This window comes from Palaemon carinicauda, chromosome 22 (assembly GCF_036898095.1).
Source record: "Palaemon carinicauda isolate YSFRI2023 chromosome 22, ASM3689809v2, whole genome shotgun sequence".
In the NCBI taxonomy this organism is placed as follows: domain Eukaryota; kingdom Metazoa; phylum Arthropoda; class Malacostraca; order Decapoda; family Palaemonidae; genus Palaemon; species Palaemon carinicauda.
This window is the reverse complement of record NC_090746.1, coordinates 38,374,483-38,389,482: the sequence shown is the minus strand read 5'-3', so window position 1 is coordinate 38,389,482 and position 15,000 is coordinate 38,374,483.

Below are 15,000 nucleotides of genomic sequence, written 5' to 3'. Positions count from 1 at the left end.
CTTGCCGACCAGGGTTCGATTCCCGGCCGGAGCCAAGCTCTTGTCTTTGTGAGATTTCGCCTGGGTCTGTGATCCCGAGGTTGTTAAGAGAATCCAGACATTAATATATCAAAAATATATATGGCTTATTTGAATATATATATATATATATATATATATATATGTATATATATATATATATATATATATATATATATATGTATATATATATATATATGTATATATATATATATATATATATATATATATGTATATATATATATGTATACAGTATATAAATATACACACACACACACACACACACATATATATATATATATTTATATATATATATATATATATATATAAGCATATATATATATATATATATATATATATATTATATATATATATATATATATAAGTGCAACAGCTTCCGTGCAATAAAACCATCTTCCGGCAATTGCGTACGGGTATATCACTTTGAATAGGCTTGGTATAGTTCGCTGTAATACTCACATCAGTATCAGATTGAAAATATATAGTTTTTATTTATTTATTGCATTATACGAGAAAAAAATTAGCATATGTCAGCCAAATGGAATGTTTGGATTACATCATTAACTAATATTCGCGTGAAATAATATGTTTGAGAGACATTAAAACCTTGGCACGTTAAAACAAGAAGCTATATGAACAATCCTTAATGATTCTCTACAGGGAACTGATATATTACTTTGATTGGTCAATATAAATGCAAGGATATAATTAATTGTGTTAATATACCGCTTATCACAAATTCCCACAGGTTGAAATAAAAGGAAAACCTCAAAACTGCAAGTTTTAGCTCAATATCATTACACTTTACTAAAATGAAAATATGAACCGAAGTTAAGTAGCTTTAGTATATAAATCCTCAGGGCGCCTGGCAAAATTTGGCAAAATTGCTCCTCCCATGTACAGTTTATTGCTATTTACGCTACCATTGTGCGACAAGATGAATAAATTTTGATGGTATGATTACATTGAATGAAGTTTTATTCCAGCTGTGACCAAGTTGTGGAATGATTTTCCTAATCAAGTAGTTCAATCGGTAAAACTTCAAAAGTTCAAACTTGCAGCAAATTTTTTTATGTTGAACTGGCTTACATAAGTCTTTTTACAGTTTATATATGAAATAGCTGTTTTGATGTTGTTACTGATTTCTTAAAACAAGTTATTCTAATTGTTCATTATTTCTCATATCGTTTATTTATTTCCTAATTTCATTTACTCGCTGGGGTATTTTTCTTTGTTCTAGCCCTTGGGCTTACGGCATCTTGCTTTTCAAACTAGGGTTGTAACTTAGCTAGTAATAATAATAATAATAATACCTGGCTTATTTCTATAATTGGTGACATTTTCTATATTTGTAATAGTGTTCATTTGTTGTATTGGACTCAGATGAATTATCGTTTTACCTTTAACTTTTTTCAACTTATATTCACTGACATTGGATTATTGATATGATATAAAATCTCTACTAATTTATTTTGCCGTCAATTTTGACCGGATGAGTACATTAGTCTGTTTATAGGAATAAATGTAATCTGTAATTCAAAAGTATGCTATAAGAATTAAGTGCAAAAAAAACCGAATATCTCGGTTGATAATACTTCCAACTCGTTCAAAAGTGATTATGCAGGAGACACAACATAGCTGAAACATGTTACATGTCTCTTATGGGCTATCAATATCACTTACTTTCACATAGACAAACACACACCGCCCAACCCCCCCCCCCCCACACACATATACATATGTATATATATATATATATATATATATGTATGTATATATATACATACATATATATATATATATATATATATATATATATATAAAACATGAGCTGATTAGAATTCATTGTACGGAGGAGACAGGTGTAGGAAGTACAATATAAAATAAAAATGTCAATGTGACATGCACGAAGACAGGATAATATCGAGTGAATGAAGAAAAAGATGAGGAATGAGTCGAGAGTTACGGAGTGCAAGGGGCGTGAAGGTTCCAGGGACACCACAAAGGAACCAGATAAGATGTTGTTGCCTCTTGATGGCGACGACGATGATGCTAATGACTTTCACGACCACTTGAAAGTGCTGCGTGATTTCATTTGAAGAGTAACAGGATCTCGTGTTTTATACTTTGAGAATATATGAGAGAGAGAGAGAGAGAGAGAGAGAGAGAGAGAGAGAGAGAGAGAGAGAGAGAGAGAGAGATAAAAAAAACTGGCAAAAGAACATCCGAACTGTGTGTGTGTGTGTCTGTCTCATCTCCCGAGGGTGACCACCACGCGTGGCAAAGCGCAGAACGTGTGGTCACCGGAGCGTGTGCCTTTTAACATCTTTCAACTCCAATCTGACGGACGTATAAGATGCCAGGCACGCCCTTCGTTAGCACTAATGACGTCACATGCCAACCATCTCGGTACGCACGTCGGCATCTCCGGGAAAAAAACAATAAAAATTCTACAGAATGTCGAAGAAAGTTTGCATTTCATTTTGAGCCTTTTCAACCAACTTCACGCTAAGTGGACACGATGCATTGGGATGAAATCATGACCTTCGTGAGGAAATGTCGTTTCCAGATACACACACTTTATGATGGCTGAAAATGGCACGGAGAATATATTATTGAGGTGACGGACAAAAAAATTACATCATTTTATTTTTGCGATTTGCTATATCATCGTATAAAACTAATGTCAAGGACTATCACATATGAGAGAGAGAGAGAGAGAGAGAGAGAGAGAGAGAGAGAGAGAGAGAGAGAGAGAGAGAGAGAGAGAGAGAGAGAGAGATTCCATACTTTGAGGACGATTCATCAGGTATTTCATATGAATATGCATGACTTAGGCTGGACCATAACATCCGGTTGCCTGAATTTCAGATTCCAGAGGAGATTACACCTACGCAGTGATGGAATTTGAGCCTCCTGCGGTCACAAGCTTAACATTCCCCTAAACTCTCACCTTAACTTCGCCCACTACTCCAGGTTGACCAAAAAACCACAGTCCCAAAACAATTGTTTTAAAGAGAATAATAAAAAAAGAAATAATAATTTTACTTGAATTTTAAGTTTACCTTTTTGAAGGAATGACGGTCACGCGTTATCCTTATTATTTACTACGTTCATCTTCCCTATACGACAATGAGCAAGTGTTTGTATATATATATATATATATATATATATATATATATATATATATATATATATATATATATATATATATATATATATGTGTGTGTGTGTGTGTGTGTATGTGTGTGTATATATGATATATATATATATATATATATATATATATATATATATATATATATATATATAATTTCCAGTCATGCTGTTGGCATTGCCAGACGTATAACTACGTGGGTAATGGGGAGAGGAAGTAGCCATACCCTGGTGGGAGGAGGTACCCCGAGAGGTACACTCGGAAACCATAACTGCCGTGTTGTAGTTAGGAAAGGGGATAGAAGATTTGAATCTATGTGCGCGTGTGTGCATATCTAACTCAATATTTAGTAGTAATTTTTTATGGGTCGTGTAAACCGGTGAAGCAATGTTTACCAAAATCCATATATATGATCGTCAGACTGTTTTGAACCACCTCCCTAACATGGAACACGGTTATGCATCAAAAGCTTATAAGAAAATGAGAAATCTTTTGAAAATGTTATGGAAAAGCAAACATAATTCTGGAAACATTATTATGATACGGCTACGTACCCATAAAAAAGTGGATGTAGATATCTGAATTGTAATACTGTAGGCGGACCCGAGAGAAATGCCAGAAGCACAAAACGAAAAAAAGGCCATCTGGAAAATACAAATTAACTGCTAGAGAGAAGAAAGAAGGTGGGGAGGGGGCATTAATTTCCGGGTCAAGATGAGGTCAATTGTCAGGTTGGGGGGAAAGGTATGTAGGGTTCATAAAATGGGGGCCACAAGGGTCAGGATGCCTGTAGACCCCAAGGCAGTTGGGGGCAGAGTTACCCGTCATTACCTGATGCCATCCACCTCAAGTTACCCGGGAAAATTATTTCGACGACTGAGGCCCTCTGAAGGGCAGTTCATTCATGGCTAACATGTATATCATGCAAATCATAATCAGTATTTTTTTTCAAAACTAGTCGGATGTTTTATGTATTACTTTTAGTGCATTCTTTTTCCCCTTTGATAATAAAAGGCATTAATTTTACTTTTCAACATTGAGCCATTTCCCTTTAATAACTACTGGCTTCAGAGAAAAAAGCGACACGATTGTAAGTGCCACATTCATAGATTAAGAGATGAATCGTGGATGGAACTCCAGTGCAGAAAACCCCCACAACAACATAGTCATACAGTAAGAGAGACAACTCATCAGCAGCGCTTCGAACATTCCTTCCTAAATTGCAGGTATTCTTGCGTTTCCTGGGTATTACGACCCTTCCTTTCTAAAACATTTTTTAACAACATCTAAACGTCTTCTTCTAGGGATTTCTTTCCTCCCCACTCCTAACACTTTCAAATTGTAATTTAAATTCACCATCCTATCATCCTAAAATTCTTTTCAAATAGCCACACCATCTTATATCACCTCGACCCACTCTGTCATCTTTCTCACCACGCAATTCTTTTACAGCCATATAATTGCCCAAAATTTTAAACTCAACAGATTCAAATTTTTTCCTTTCATCTGAATATACTGTATCTTCAAAGGCAATCTATGAAACTTTGATCCTTAAATGATAAATAAAGAATGAGCCTCCTTGCAGAAACCTTCCACGACCGCAACCGTTTCATATTCCTTCATAGAAGGCTCACCAGCAATGCATTACAGTTTCTCTCCTCTCACATTGCAACGCCTCTTCTAATCCAATTACACAACACCTCTGGGTATCTTTTCCTTGTGTATACATTCCAACACTTGAATTATGCAGACTTTTCATAAACCTTTCGTCATACAATGATGATATACATAGTATGCATTTGATATCATATCAAGAGAAATAGTAACACGTTTCAAATCAACAGATTTTAAACCCTAAAAATCACAAATTCGAATAAAAACTATAATCTTTAAGCCAGTTTTAAGGTTACCAATACTAGCATGTATATATAATAACCTAGTGGCATTTTCAATAACACAAGGCTTTTGATAATAATAGAGATGATTTCGATCATAGAAATTCTAGGTCATCCTAATCAAACTTAAAAAACTGTGATTTCAATACTATAAATGAGTCCTGATTTTCCTGTAAATTGATGTGGCACATATATCAAAAGCAAATAAGTTTTATGCTTATTACATCGCAATTCTACAGATAGATAGGTTAACTTTGATTCAAAGAAACTATAACAACCCTCCCTCAAAGGCAAACACTACTGTACTGAAGTGATAATGTCCGCATTAAGATATATCACAGTGTTCGAAGTAGCAATATCAGTGGTAGGCTTTAAAAAAGTTTATATCAACGCTCCTGTATAAAGAAACGTAGATATGATTTGGAAATGGTGCCATTTATAGCCTTTATTGCTATGTTAACAGGATATATTAATGCTGTTTATAACTATGTAAGTATTAATACAAATAAATCTTTATTTTTCAGGACTTGAAAGAATGGTTGTAAAGGCTGGAAGCCTTCAATCTCCAATCTCAGAGGCATATCATTTGAGTCCACCCTCCTGGCTTATGTATAACTAATAGGTTACAAATAGTCAAAATTCTCAGGTGGGCTATTTTCCTCAACTTCTATAAGCCTTTTATGCACATATATCATTTGTTGTTTAAACATAATTTTCACATTGCAAGGTAATTTTCCCTTATTATAAATGAATAATAACAAAATATATGTGTAATTAATACGATTACAATTCATGTGACATTTTTTTTCAGAGAGAGAGAGAGAGAGAGAGAGAGAGAGAGAGAGAGAGAGAGAGAGAGAGAGAGAGAGAGAGAGAGAGATTCGTTCCTCAATCATTCCATACACATCTTGGGTACACAAGTAACTACCGATTTTATCACGTATGGATCAAGTTTAAAATAATTAACTGCTCCTTACACCCCATTTGTTTGCTTAAATGCCTCAAGTTCTTTATGGCCCCAATGAATGGAAGATTTATGCTGAACTTTTACCGGGAAACTTCATCTTCAGTTTTCCTTTTTAGTTGGACAGAGGACCAGACATTTCGTTTAAATGACCATCCTTACTTAACCTATCTAACCCGTTCTTGTTTAGTGGTCTTTTCTGTCTATTTCACAGATACTTTATCAGTCACTACTCACTATTCACCGACTCTTCAAGAAAGGGTTCATCCATCTGTCAATGAAACGATAGTGGGCCTCGCCTTTAAGACCCCCCCCCCCCCATATTCTTTTATTATTAATCCTCGAGTTACACACAGTATTTGTTTCTTTCTATCTCATTCCATTAGAGAGACAGTGGCAAGATGTGATACAGAGACACATCAGAATTTTTCATGAGTCTACTTAATCAAACTACCCAGAAAGACACGAAGCGTATATTTTATGAACAGGTATAACGTAAGTCTGTGTAGATCTTGTGCATAGCAACAACATTACGAAATAGCAACATTATAAAGTCCCACCATGCACTGAGAAGTTCCCATTATGATTTTTCCTCAAAAACTGTTCTAATGAAATTCACCTAAAAATTCACTTGCAGAAACGACTGTTGAAAACAACTGGTGTCAATCTCAAAAGCGAAGTTAAATTACGACGGATATCTAAGGACACAGTAATGTGTAGAAAGTTGGTGAATTTGCAAAAAACGATTTGAACAAAAATAATTGCACAGCAGTATAATAGATCAGAGATGACAAAGTAAAGTAAAAAGATGCTTTCTCATTTTCAAAAACTTTAAAAAGACAATACTTTTTGTAATTTTCGTTGTTGTTGATCAGGTTGATATAAGTCTCGTTTTATAGTACTTATACGAGTGATCTATTTCAACGTTTTTACTGATCTTAGAATATTTTCTATTTTCTATTCAATACTTCTTATATATAGTTTATTTGGTAGAACTAATTTCCTTTCCTCCCTAGGCTGCTTTCCTGTTGGAGTCATTGGGCTTGTAATATTCTGCTTTTTCAACCAGGAATGTATATTGGATAATGATATAAAACAGCAAAAAGTTAAGCGAGCACAAAGTCAAAATATCTCAACAGAACATCTTCAAACTAAAATAAGAATAAGTCAGTATTTTTCATATTTTACCTGTGCGGTAATGAGGAGAATAATTAAGTCTGGTTCTTGGTAAAACATCTAATTATAAAAAGATAACTTTCTTTAAGAGTCACCAGCAGGCGTGATTTTTCTTCAGCAGTTTTAAAGAAGTATTCAACTATTTTGACAATCTATGAATTATATTCCTTAGCCATGATTTCTAAAAGATACGGTCCTGTGGTGGGTATAGTAAAATCGTTAGTTACTTCCTGCGAAAAACCTATGCCCCGACGAGTAAAAACTGTAGATGGGTAAAATCCTTGAAGGACGGCAAATACCCATTACCACAGCGACAACTTCTAAAGGCACGTGGGAACCTACTCACTTCCGCCAAACCTGTCTCAACCTTAAACACCGTCGTCTCCACTTCACTGATCTCCAGGTATTGGTAAACAACATACAAGGTACATGGTGAACGAGCATACATGGCGAACCAACAGGAGAGAAGCAGGCGGTTGGGGTAGAAGAAAGATGAAATGGAAAAAAAGAGTAATTTTGGGAATTTCAAGAGGAAAAGGGACGAAAACAAGAAAAGGGGTCCAAAGAGAAAAATGACAGTATAGGGAACTGGAGACGAAGAAGATGCTAATTAAGTAAACTGAATCGCACACGAAACGGAAGGATGTTATGTTAAAGAAATCGAAAAAAAATGGTTGGGGAAATATCAAATAAAGAAAATCGAAGGAGAATTTCACAATAATCCTTTTGTTTGATTTTTCAAGCACATGCTGAATACAAGTGAATATATATATATATATATATATATATATATATATATATATATATATATATATATATATATATATATATATATATATATATACATATATATATATATATATATATATATATATATATACATTTATATAAAAATAAATATCATGCTTCCGTCCATTTAAGTCACCCATAAAATTCTAAGCTATTCTTAGAAGGCAATGTGTAACAAAGTACACATAGAATAAAGAATAATGAACTTTAGATGTGTATAAATGGTCATAATCTAATCTCGAATAAAGCAAACACATTAAGCAATATAAGGAAAATCAAGCGATGAGCGTTAAAGAGTTAAGAAAAGAGGGAGTGCATCCGCGTACAGAGCTTTAAAAGCATGCCATTACAGATCAGCGTCCTATCCACTCTAATGATACCGCAAAGGAGTGCAATGCTCGATTCACTGTGGACATGCGGCTTGCTAATGACCTGCTCAGTCCCTTCAGTGCAAAGCAGCGTCAATTACCATGGCAAAGGCGGTGTCACTTAGGAGAGAAAATGTGCAAACTGAAAGGAAAGCCGAGAGCGACACAGTACTAATGACGGTGACGTTCAATGTGTTTTACGCATAGCAGACTTATAAAACTGTCACGAAGGAAAACATATTGAATTAATGACTAAAACAATTTCATTTCTTCGCAAACGTATAAATGTCCTAATCACATATATTGCAAAATTTATATTTCGTCGTTTGATTAAAAAATATAATTTCAATATGAAACCATTATTATGATAGGTTTCTTTGAATATCGATTTCAGATTTTACGAATTAACCAAAGGATATGAAGGTAACTCTGCACTGATTTGTTACAATAATATAAAATTCATACATCTAAAAAATTCGAATGAGAATATTCTGTTTCATAAGTACAAACATGTTATAGCTTCTGTAAATTATTTACACAATTCACTGCACTGTCAAGCTCTGTATTTACCAACGTTATGGTTATCTAAAAAGTCAAATACATTTAATGATTTTTATAAAAAAATGTCTTATACTTATAAACCTTCACGAGAACTTTGTTTCATTTACATGGTATAAATATATAAACATATTTTTAAATTTGAAAATAATAGAAGTTTACACATTAGGATACTAAATTATCCATAGTGTGAATAATGTTACAATAATTAAACACGATTTTCAACCAAGTTGAATATTTCTTATAAATTACGCCACCAGTTAGACTGGAGAGCTCAAAGTTTTAGATACTGCATCAAAACTATTACTTGAAAGTGTTTTGTATTTATGTAATACATTACTTCCAGACATTATTTATATATATTTTTTATAAGTGCACATGTCGCCAGTCAATCTAAATACAGCATGTCACCTTAAGTACACGTAATGAAAATGTAGAAGAAATTATACCGTTGTAATTTCATATATGTAGATGTGAAAAAATAACCATCTGTCCAAGGGTTGTCTTCCCTGTCTGAAATTTCTACATAATAACAGAATCTGAATTGTGGTGATTATTTCATGAAATCATCAAACGCCATTCAACAAAAAAAGGGCTGTAAAGTTTGAGAAAAAGATTAAGAGAAAATGACGCAAGAACTTTATTTGAATTATGGAGATCATGCGGGTTGTAGTAAAGGAAGAAAAGCACAATACAAAAACGAATTATCAGACTGAGGAGACCAAAACTACATAATAACATACAAGTTCCAGTTTTCCTGTTAAGAAATAATGAATGCTGATAAGTTGGTAAAATATATCATGTGTGTCTGTGAGCCTTTAAAAATTCTTGGGAGTATTTGAACGATCCAAAACACCCGGAAAAATTATGAGTGTATTACATAAATCAAGATTTGTCCACAAATGCCCCATGTGCGAAAACGGTAACAATTATAGAGAACATCAAGACCAGTAAAACCAAGATCTCAGAGAAAGACTGCGTGCAAAACAACAACAACTAACTCCCATTAATTTATTTGGTTCTCCTTTGTACTGGAGTACAAAGGAGAACCAAATAAATTAGATTGTTTTTTCCCACGTAATGAAACTAAGTCATAGAAATGGCGACTTTCATAGACCATGTTTGACTTTTTTTGGAAATGATCAAAGAAAATAATTAATGTTGTAGAAAAGTGCCCAGTTCTTTACGCTTACTTCATGTCCAAAATTTACCAGATCCATGAGAAAAATTGCTTAAGGAAAATTATTGGAAGCAGACAATTATCATTTCATCAAATGGCACAAGTTTTCCTGCATTTTTAAATTTTTTTGATATATAATAATAATAATAATAATAATAATAATAATAATAATAATAATAATAATAATAATAATAATAATAATAATAATTCAGAATATGGAAAAACCTTAAGCAAAATTACAATAATACATAATGACAATTGAAGTAAAACATTATTACCAACATCGACAACATAAATAATACATTAGCATGCAAAGTTACAGCTAAACTTACAAATGTTAAATTTTGACCTAAATAGTAAATTATGTGCCTGATAATTAGGAAACTATAGTGGTCGCAACCTGTGTTAGAAATTACCTTGAGGAGTACCGTATATGTTACAGAAAACAAATATCCTTTCGTCCTATTCGTTCTTGATGACGCGCCATAAATTCAAAGAACATTTGTGACTCTTCAATGTGCTTGAAAGAGTTTTAGGAAGGTCTCGTTAGACTCTATCGAATTCATCCGCATACCTCCAACAGTTATCGACCAGGTGAGAGAGCTGACTGCTGTGGCGTAGTTAATCGTTGATAGAATTAGAGCACCCAATTTGATGTCATTTCAGTATAAAGTTCAATGCTTGTACTTTCTGTGATAGAAAAGAACTGTGAGAGAGTGCCACCTTGATGAAGCCCACAGAAGTAACTGACACTGTATGATGGCACGTCACCCCATTTGAAACATAATTGATGTGTGGGGAAGTAGTAATATGTGTTAACTATTATGAGCGAACAATTTCACGAAACTTTTCGAAGAGTTTCAGATAGTTTATACGCTAAAAATTTTCATCAAATTAACTAAACATAATATTACATGAGTGGTTGAGGATAAATAATTATTTAGTCATTGTTTCAAGGTATGAAAGCTACAGCTACAGTAAATGGGTATAGGATAAGAGGGGGAGAGGAGGGGGGGGGGGGAAATTAGGATTAGAAGGACTGGTAAGAAGAGTGTTAAAGGGAAGTACAGTGGGAGGTGAAAAGATTGGGGCAGACCCAATCGCTCTTTTTTTTTTTTTTTTTTTTTTTCTTTTTGTGCTAACATTATGCCTTGTGGACTTCCAGTAGGGGAGTTCCCTTGCCATCCTCCGAGGGACTTGTGTTTTCATGATTATTGCTTTTCTGGGGCTTGTTTATTTATTTGTTGGTCTACTTTTTGTTTTATTGTTTTATTTTAATACTCTGGATTTGGTTCGTCCAGAGCAATGAAAGGAGCTATCATTTTCCACCAGTAATACTCGTTTTGTGTGCCTTATTTTTATTTCCTCACTCGTTTTTGTAAGTTCTGGGAAAATGTTTTTTTAATCTTTCCCAGGCTTGTGTGGCTCTTCTGTGGTACATGACGTTTACTGGTTCGAGATTGTATATGATATGGAGTGTTTCGTTGTTTTTATTATTATTATTATTATTATTATTATTATTATTATTATGGTTTATGCTATGTATGTTTCTTATGTTTCCATTTTGGAATTTGTATAGGGTTTTCCTCTTTGATTGAGCCATTGCGCATGCTGGTGCTATTGGATATTCGAATAGAGGTCTGATCAGGCTTTTGTAGGGATTTATTCTTATATTTTTATCTAATAGTTTGAAACGTTTTGATGCTCCTTTTCTTTGTTTTGCCAGTTGGGATTTTGTTTGATGTGGCAGCTTATACCTGTTCTTTTGATAGAGAGACCAGGATTTCAACTTCGTTGTTAAATGGAATATTTATGTTATTAACTGTTATTAGTGCTGGTTTATTTTCTTATACTGATAAGAGTTGGAATTTGTTGCTGTTTGTTCTTATTTTCCACTTGTTTTCGTAATCATTTATTCTTTTGATCTCTCTTTCTGTTTCCATCTTAAAAACTCTTTTGGAGTTTGTAGGATGCATTATTACTTGTGTTATGTCATCTGCATAGGCATAGTTTATAGCATATTCGAGGGTGGTTGGCATATCTGCTGTGTAGATTATAAAAAGTGTTGGGGATAGTATGCCCCCTGTGGTACCCCACGTTTTATATCTATTTTTCTCCCAGTTTCCCATCTCTGCTACGTATTCTGACGGTTGTCTTTTATGTAGCTCGAGAGGATTTTTTCCATTATTATTGGTAGTTCCAATGAGAGTATTTTATATTTGAGGCCGTCATGCTATACTTAGCCAAATGCCTTTGAGATATCTCTGCAGATGACATTGCATTGGTGTTTTTTATTTAGTTGGTTCTCTGTGTCCTGAAGCCATGTTGATGTTTGTAGAATTTATTGTTATTTTCTAAGAATCTCCTTAGTCTTGTGTTTATGATTTTTCAAACACTTTTTTCCGGCACTTCCAGCAGAGTGATTGGTCTTCTGTTTGCTGGCAGTTTTGGGTCTTTCCATGATTTGGGGGAAGTATGAGAATTCCTTCTTTGTTGTGTTTTGGGTAATATCCCATTGAGAGTGTAAGATTTAATATTTGTTGGAGTCTTCTTCACGCCACCATTGGTAGTTTTGATAGCATTAGCTTGTTTATGCAGCTTTTACCTGGTGCTTTGTGTTTAAATGATTTCACTGCTTTCATTATCTCGTGATTTAAATGTCTGCTATTAAGTAGTTGTCCTCATCCAGTCTTTGTAAATCTGGATTTAGATGTGGGGTTAGTCGTTCCCTGTTTCCTTGCAGGAAGTTGAGGACTTCGGTTTCTGTGTCTCTGTCGAAATTTGCATTTTCTCGGTCTGTCATTCCGAATGTGCTCGCCCATGTTTCGGTTAATAATTTAATTTGGTCTTCCATATCTTCTACTTTATCATCATTACTGTTGATTAAGTATGGTATTTCTATTTTTGGGTTTTCCCAGTAATCTTTGCAGTTTTTCTCAGAATTTCTCTGGGTCTTTGTTTGTTTGTCCTAGTTTTATTATCGTCGAGTTATTCCAGTTTTCGCTGTTTAATCTGTTAGATACTTTAATTATTTCATTTTGAATGTGTCTTATTTAGGCGTATGTTATCCTTATCCATATATGTGTCTTTTTTAAGTAATTAAATTGATGGGTGAGTAATTTCAAGTAGTCGCTATCTGGGGTATGTTTATGGAATAATATTCTCTTTATTGGAGAGACTGTTTCTATTGTTTCTGAGATGTCAGACATCAGTTTGTTGATTGCTGAGTTTATTGTTTTCTCTGTTGTAGTTTCATTGTTGTTTAGATCTATTACTTGCTCCTGCGTGGTTATTTTCCCTGTTATTGTATCTTTAAAGATTTCCCAATTAGCCTTCTTTATGTTTCGCCTTTCTTTTATTTCTTTGACTAATGGGTTTGTTGAGAGTTTTATTATGATTTGAATATGATCAGATGCTGTAATTGATTCTGATTATATGTTGTAGTTTAAATGTGCTCTATTGTTCGTAAGTATGATGTCAGGTCTGCTGGCGTATTGTTTATCTAGTTTGTTTGCCATTGTGTTGAACATTGGGCTTATGTGTGTTAGAAGGTTATATGTTGATTTAATGCATTTCCTATTGTGTTTGTGTCTGTGTGTCCTATAAAGGGGTGTCTTGCATTTAAATCTTGTTATATATGTGAGAATGTTGCCGTGTATGAGCAGAGAAATATCTGTGTTTGGGAGGAATGGTCTTCTTGGTGGTTGGTATACAGTACTAATATTCATTGGACCACGAAAGGTCCAAGCACGTGTCGGTTGACGGGTTAGCATCAAAATCAAACCGGTTGTATAGTGTAAAACATGAAAGTAGCTCACTTCCTGATGAAAAAAAAAAGAAAAAAAATCCTTCAATTACTGCCTCTAAGCCGCTAAATTCACTGTAATACAAATTGATGCAAATATGTAATAATGGAATTAGTTGTGTTTTACTAAAAGTTAAAAACTGGTGTATAAAATGTTTTGATTAGCGATGCTTCTTTTATCTAGTAAGTCCTAGATATACTTGGGAAAAACATTGGCATAAATGCATCTTGTAACAATAGCAATCAACTAAGCCATATGTATTTGAAATTAAAACCAATTTTCTTTTCAAGCTAAAGCTTAACTTCAGAATTCTAGTTTACAAACCCTTTATAAACGATAAAACGTACTGAATCCTACTTTGTAAAATACAATAAATATATACATATATATATATATATATATATGTATATATATATATATATATATATATATATATATATATATATATATATATATATATGTGTGTGTGTGTGTGTGTGTTAAATAAAAATCTCAAAAACGTTTGGATTTGGCAGGACAGTGAGCAATTAAAAATACTGAAATAACTTATATAAATATCATCTAATATCATTTATATTTTTCACACAACTTTCACCTCCAAGTTACCCTTGTTGAATAGGGGGTGGAAATTTGCATTTCTCCAAAAGCCTAACAATAATTATCATACGTGAATCGGAAATTACACAGCTAAATTTTAATACGAAATTTGTAAAAAAAAAAAAAAATATTCAACCCCTGTTACTCTAGCAGCTAGTTTTTTTTATGTATAGTTAAAGACAAACAGAACAAGTTTCAGCTTATCATAAATTGTATTTAAAGCCAATCAATAAATACCTAAATGGCACCTTCCATTATATGCAGTCAATTCTGTTTCGAAAATATAAGAACAGTGTATCAAAATTGCCATTCAAAATCAAATCAAGCACATTTAAGTAGTAATGGAAAGTGTGTTAGCTGGCAACCATGCATTATTGATGAAACGTTGTGATTACATCATAATCTGCTTAAACGCGCTAAAGTTCGAGCTAAAGTCAAACGACCTTTCTGTGCAGTACCTTTCTTAGCAGC